Raw genomic sequence first — 7630 nt, 5'->3', positions numbered from 1 at the left:
GGCAGCCCCCTGTGGCCTTCCCTGCCTAGCACAGCCTTTGGCAATGTGGGGGTGGGTGGGAAGGTGGCAGCCCACCCCTTTGCAGCCTGCCCAGCTTGGCCTCTGGAAGATATGAGGGTTGATCAGAAGGTGGGGACAGCAGTGACCTGTGGAGGGACAATGTCACTCCAAAATAGCTGTTTTCTCCTGGAGAACTTATGCCTTCCTACCACCCTTCACTCCTCCCTTCCCTCTCCCCATCTCTCTTTCTTGTTTTTTCTCTCTCTCTTTCATCTTCCTGAATGTTTCCAGGCCCCCACCTGGAAGTCGACAACCCAGATGGCTGCATATGGAGGAGGAGTCAGGAATCAAACCCATCTCTTGGGATTAGAATCTGCTACTCTTTAACCACTTCACCACACTGGATCTCAAGATCGAGTAGGGAATTGGGGGGAAGGATGGGCAGAACCCAGGAAGGTGCGACAGGCTTTGCCTCTAGTGCAGCGGTCTGCAACCTTCCGGCTGCCATGGACCACTGTTTCTAAGTGGGGGGAGAGGGCGGCCTGGGGCCCCGTGCACGCGCGGCAGCCCCAGCGCAAACGCGCATGCACAGACTTGCTGCACGTGCGTGTTTGCGTCCAGTGGAGGCGCAAAAGTGCACGAGCTGCAGCGCTGCGCATACATGCATGCACAAAACTGCCATGCGTGCACGTTTGCGCCCCCGCTGGACACAAATGCGCTTGTGTGGCAGTCCACGCGGGCGCGTTTGCGCCGCCGGCATGCCGGCGGCCGCGGCTCCCTTTCCCTGCCCCTCCACGCCGCCAACAAATCGGCCGCTGAAGCAGCTGATTAGCTTGCGGCCCGGCAAGCTTCCCTTCCCCTGCTACTCCCGAAGCAAGAAGCTTGCTTGGCTGCTAGCTAATCGGCCGCTTCAATGAGCTTCTCACTGCGGGGGGGGGGGGGCGGGAAGAGGGAGCCATGGCCCGGCGCCGAGGCCTTCACAGCTCAGCACCAGGCCTGGGGGTTGGGAACCACTGCTCTAGTGAACGAAATAAATCTAAAATGTCTGTAAAAGCTATTTCCACCGTGACCATAATAAATAAAGGGAAACCTTCTATATCTAGTCTTGAGCTTTGCTCCTCCTCCATATGAATCAAAAAGTGTGCAAGGAGAGCCATATAGAGGGGTACTGTGGATAAAGGGGATTTTTCTAATTTCTTTTACAGAAAATCTTAAAATCATAGATAGGTGGTCTCCCTGAACTGGCGAAGCAATGACTACATAAACAAACACAGCAGAGTCATCACAACTTAAGGGGGGGAAAGATAATTCTCATGACATGGCATCATGAGGTTTCACCCACTAATTTGTGGCTGCCTAGCAACCCCAATAAGCATGAATAAGTAAATAGGCTGGGGAGAGAAGATGGCTGGTGGCAACTGATGGGGAAAGAAAATAGGCAGGCAGCGGTAGATGGGAGGAGAAGAAGTTAGAGGAAAAACTGGTGGGGAAACTGGTGGGGAAAATTTATTTTTGCTCTGCCTGGATGATTTAAGACATATTCGTTGCTCCAGGCAGTTTGCTTTACAAAAAAGGCCCGTCCCTGGGAGAAGGGAGAGGGAGGTGGGTGCGAGGGCAGGTGCTAGAGACAGAGATAGTGCTACTTTGCCTCTACACATTTTCTTAGTGTGTGGTTGCTGGTTGCTCTCCTCTCAATTGTGCTATATGGCTGAGGGAATCCAGGGTCATTCTACATAATGTAAAATCAGCAAGACTATTACTTTACGCAGAAACTTTATTTTTGTCATTTTAAACGATGCCATCAGTCTCCTGCTTCGTCCCAGCACTGATCTTGCTACATCTTCCGATTTGTAGTGAGATCAGTGTAATCCCAAAAAGTGGATACCCCTGGGGAAATACTGCCAGCTGCCGCAAGCAGCCGGCCAAGGGCGAGTCAGGAGGCAAGGGCTGTAGTCGTCACGCAAGGAGATGTCCCACCCTCGTTTCTGCCCCCTTCATTTCTGGAAGCAGGGTTTCGCTGTCTTTTTAAAAAATGGCAAAGCCATGGAAACAACAAATAGGCATTTGCGAGGCTGCAGGATGGTTTGAAAACATGTCCTAACTAATGCATATGTGAATAAACAGATTCTTGTTTCATCATATAATCATATTAAAAAACAAAAAAATTCACAGCAAGCTGCAGGGGTTTAAAGTGCCATGCTGCAAGGTGATTGATTGTTGGGAGTGACTGATGGGCACAAGCTGGGGGAGGCGCTAGAAGCTCGTAGCATGTTCCTCACTCCTTGGAAGGAGGTGAGGAATACTGCAAACACTGCGATCATGAAGAGAAAAGCAGGGAGGGCTCTCTAGTGTAAAATGAAGGTAGGGCGCTACAAAGTGTTGTGGTGGCCCATGCAGTGCTGATGAGGTTACTTTTCCCTTTGTGTGGAATGGCCCCCACTTTTGTGGATTTCCCAACTAGCACTTTAAAATGTAGCTGTTGGTTTGGTGCTGGGATGCTGGATGTTGACAACGTCATGCAAAATACAAAAAATATGGCATCAGCAAAAGATAAGCCTTTCACTATATTTTCCAGTTGCGGAATGGCTCCCAGTATCCCTTTCATAGCAGCATATGCATAAAAGGTCGGCTTTCATTTCCTCGTTATACCTAGATCTGCTGTATAAGCTCCAGGTGTATACGATATAATAGCAAAATAAATGTAATGTCCAGTGTACACAAGAGTTGCTCTGGTACCAAGTCATTACGTACACACTCACACACACACACTGATATTATTTTTTTAGCATCTTTAGTACTCTTTCAGGGAGTCACTGTCACTGGTAAGTTCTGAGGGTTAATTAATTAATTTGCCCTTATTGTAGGGCACTGTAGAGGATGAGCTGGGATGGGATGGATGAGTAGTGCTGGCCCATTATTAACTAAAGTTTGTAATTAAAGCCATGGAAATGAAGACTCTACAATGGTAAAATATCTTCTCTTAATCACTGGTAAAAATTATACTGTCTGTTAGCTCTTCTGTCTGAGAGAAAAGGATGGGGTTTTATAAAACCGTAAAATTGTAAAGCTTGAAGAGACAACAGATGGCTTTGTCCAAGAGTTTTCATTATTGCAGGATGCCTCAAAGTCTTCCTACAGATTAATAAATGATTCAGAAGAGAGGTGGGCAATATAATTTCATGAAGGTTTAAACAGTCACATAAATAGGTGCCATGGGAATCTGGAACATTCAAAGTGAAGATCACAAACACAGAAGATCATACCCCTTGTCTGCAGACTGGCTAATCTGAGTGTTGATTCGCCCCATGGTGGTGAGTCCCCCCCCCCCCCCAAGGATGTTTGGATATGTACTTGAAGTTGATGGGAACTCAGTCGCACGGTACTAGTGTTGCCAGACCCCCTAGTGGAAATGGGAATCCACTGCCTGGACCTACCTCCCCACTGCTGATCAGCTGGCCAATGGAGATGGGTAACTTAACCTGAAAAAGAGGGAGATCCATCCAACAATGTATTGTGACGTGTCTTCACAACTTCCTGTGTGACCCAGAAGTGACATTATCACATCTGAGCTGTTGAGGTGATGTTCTGCTTTTGGGCTAAAACTCTATAATAGAAACCAAATTTACTTTTGCCCAAATGCAGGAATGTTGCCTCAGCATCTTGGATGTGATGATGTCACTTCCAAGTCACATGGACAGTGATGCAGACATGTTGCTGTATGTTGGGTAGGCTTTCCTGCTGTTTCCAGTAAGCCTCCCCCTATCCCCTGCCAGTTGCCAGGAGGCACCTAGCAACCCTACCAGGTACACAGGATAAGGATCTTGGCATGCAGGGACAAGGGTCTTGAGTGCCCCCCTGCTCTGTTTTTCCAGCCTGAAACAGCACTGACAGTCTGTGCAAGCAATTACTATAATCAAATCAAATTGAAACTGTCCACATTTGTGTCCAGCAGTCAGCAGAGGTCAATAATGCCTAGTCTGTCTATAAAATGACCCCCCCTTTTGTGTGTGTGTGTGTGTGTGTGGAGAAATGGTTTCTGGATGGTTTCTAATTTAGGAAGAAACCACAGAAAACATTTAACACAAAATGACCTGAAACTCACAGAGGCTTAACTGAGAGTGTTGATCCAGAACCTGCTATGTTTACTCTCATTGAGCTGACAGCAACTCTGTGGGGCTGGTTCAGGTTGGAAAAATCCCATGGTCCCCATTCCAATTGGGATCCTGAGCACCATCTGTTTAAAATAAGCTTGGGGCCTCATGTACAGAATTCTCAACCTCTTATCTGGTTTGGGCTTCAATCTGGTTTGGGCAAGTTATTCAAAACAAGAGTTTAAATTCCAAGGATGTTCTGCTGGCTTGAAAAAAAGTGATGGAAACCTCCTGCCTGTTCTTGCTTAATGTCATTAGAAACGACTCTTGGCAACACTCAGAGCCCAGACATCCAAGAAGTCAGTTTTGCAGCTGGGTCCCAAAAGAAAGTCAGCCATATAAGGAACTGAAAACATATCTTAATCAAATAATACATTAATTAAAACCAAAGAAGAAAGGCTTTCATCTGCATTTTTCCTTGTTGAGGAAAATGGAAGAATACAAATGTCTTCAAGTGGCATGATCAGTGTTAGGTGTTTTTTATTCTAGCAAAGTCTTAAAATACTAAAAAAAAATCTCCAGGTTTATTTTGCATGGCAGAAAGTGATGAGGGCCACTGGGAAACTTGTGGAGGTGCTTGGTGGACATTGAATTCAGACAGGCAGCTTTCAGGAATGATGGTATATACCTCTCAGAGTGGGAGAGTTTGGCTTATCTTTTTGGGAGCAGGCTTAGGAGCTTTGGTGGGTGATGGGTGGTGGCATATCTCATGGCAATTTGGCCGTTGGACCAGCTCCATACTGTGCCAAATGCTCCTGTTATTGAACTCAGTAAAAGATGTGGCCTGTTTCCCCCTTCAAGGTGCCTGTGGTCTATCCTCCCTACACCCTCCTTCCCTTCCTTGTCCCTGGGGCTGCAAACCTACTTCCAGAAAAACGTATAAGTTGATGGGAACTCAGTCACACGGTACTAGTGTTGCCAGACCCCCTAGTGGAAATGGGAATCCACTGCCTGGACCTACCTCCCCACTGCTGATCAGCTGGCCAGGTAGGGACAGGTAGGGAAAAGTTGACTTGGCCATTCATGTCACGGACTTCTCCAAATGTTTAGAATGTTGGTCACCACATCAAAGATTAGTAATGACTTGGCCACTTCTCTGAAACCAGATCTAATGAATGCTTTCTGGTGGCAACATAATGGGCGGTATCCTGCCAACTGCAAGTGCTGTGACACTTATGGATATCTCATGCCCTTTTATTCCCCCTGGTAGCTCTACAAAAATGCTGTTGAAAAGAAATTGTTGGTTCCTGTTATACAAAATGCCATGGGGCATGGAGGCTTCAACGAAGAGGGGGGAATCAGGTGACCTTGCTTATAATCACTCTTCCATTAGTGGAGTGTTTGCTGATGCAAGGAGATCCATCAGCATGAAAGTGAAGTAGAAATATGTCATGCTGTGTTATTACACTATAACCCCCTTTCTCTATGGTATTTTAGTTATTCTGAGACTCCCAGTATCAACGCTTTGCAAGTCTTGTGAGGCTGCTGATGAACTGAAGGAAGCAAGAAACATCTGTCCCTTTTGTTCATGGGTTACAACTCATACACACTGCTGTAAATAGCATTGGCTTAGTGATTATAGCATGTAGTCATACTTACCCTGATACTCTGGATCACATAGATAAGTTCCTCATCATACCACTCAATCTGGGCAGCAACTGCAGTGCAGATATTCATGTGGTTGATAATGCTCCATTACAATCCTCACTTGGAACTGTCACCAAGCTGAAACTTATATATTAGGATCTAGTCACAGAGCCTGGCTTCTTACCACCACTTTTCATGAAGACCAACTCGTTTTGCTAATGCTTGAGGTGTCAAGAGATGTAATAGTGGGTGATGCCACCATGCCACGAGCTGAATTGAGAAGGGATATGAAAATGTGGAGATATGGAGCTGGGAGTGGTGCAGCAGTAATGCCCTGCCCGGGCTGTCAAGAACCATTACAAGCTCCCAGATAAAGATTCCACATAGACTCCCCCCCCCATATTTGTGCCTGTCATGTTCAGAAGAATACACACCGAATGCTTGATTAGAAAAGGTATGTTTCTACCACCAACAGCACCATATTTTTGGCTCCCAAGTTCCCAGAATTTGGTTTCCCCCAGTGTCCTCTTTACAACCATGGACAGTGAGCTTAGTGTGGTCCCAGCTTGCAGAGTGAGGTCAGGAGCAGTAGAGATATAAGAGGAGTTTCTCCATGAATGAGGCAGTCTGTGGTACATGAGGTGATACAAGAATGTGTCAATGCTCATTCAGGCATACCCATTCCCACAGTGGAAGGAAGAAGAATCCTTGGTTCCTTGATAGAGCAGGACTGGGGGAGAAGTTGTCTGCCTGATTTGTCAGATGGAGTGAATTAAATAAAATATTTTAAATATTTGCTTACAAGTATGTATCCAGACCAATATTGTAACACAGCAGTCCCAGGATATATCATGGTGACCGCTGCCTTAGATGAATTTTAGATATAAATATGGCTCAAAATCCAGTCTTTGGCACATAGTGGCTTATTGCCTGTACACGAAGTGATTGCTTGGTTGGGTCTTGGTGGTGATAAATACTTAACTGAGGGAATGCATCACACCAATGACCTTGAAGGAGCACTTCCTGGACCCAAAATATGTAGGGAATTATTGGCAATGTGCAAAGATACCGCTCTTGGGCAGGGTACTCAAGATATGCAATGCCAGCCTTTCTCATATGAGACAATTTAAATCTGGTTTCTGACACAGTGTTGAAACAGAAAGCACTTTGGTTGTTCAACTGACAAACTTTGCTGAGAGACAGGCAAGACCATATGGACCCGTTGATTCCCTGGGAGCTCTCAACTGGATTGGTTGCCAAAGGTGGGTGTGGAGGGGAGCGATACTCCTGTGGTTCCCTCCTTCTTGTCTGATGGATTCTAGACAGTGGGGAACAACTGCTCAGCCACATGCCACATGCAGTACTGGGTCCTCCTGCTCAATTTATTTAATTCATTTTTAATTGGATTTTTATACTGCCCTACTCCCATAAGGGTTTGGGGTGATTTACAGCATAGATTATAATACATAAAATAATTAGTTTACAGATTAAATTAAAATTAAACACTGTTAAAATAGCCTCAACTCACTAACAATTAAAATCCTGTCTTACTAACTACCTCCCTGCCATTCCAACCATTATAGTTTTACCCGCCTGATGGAAGGTAACATCTGTCGCTGGCACAGGGAACAGAGGAAAGAAAGGAATTTGAGAGGATAATGTTTTAATTAATTGCTTTATTCTCTCAACCACAGACCTGGCAGAAGAGCACCATCTTACAGGCCCTGAAGAACTTCGATGGCACCATCAGGGCCCTGATCTCGACCAGCAACTCATTCCATGTGGCTGGAGCCAGGACTGAGAAGGCCCTTGCCCTGGTTGAGGCCAAGTGGATGTCTTTGGGGCCAGGCACTACCAACAGACTTGCACCACAAGCAAAGCCTGATTTTGAC

This window comes from Paroedura picta, chromosome 8, assembly GCF_049243985.1.
Source record: "Paroedura picta isolate Pp20150507F chromosome 8, Ppicta_v3.0, whole genome shotgun sequence".
NCBI classification, from domain to species: domain Eukaryota; kingdom Metazoa; phylum Chordata; class Lepidosauria; order Squamata; family Gekkonidae; genus Paroedura; species Paroedura picta.
The sequence above is the reverse complement of the archived record's forward strand: the minus strand, read 5'-3'. Positions refer to the sequence as shown.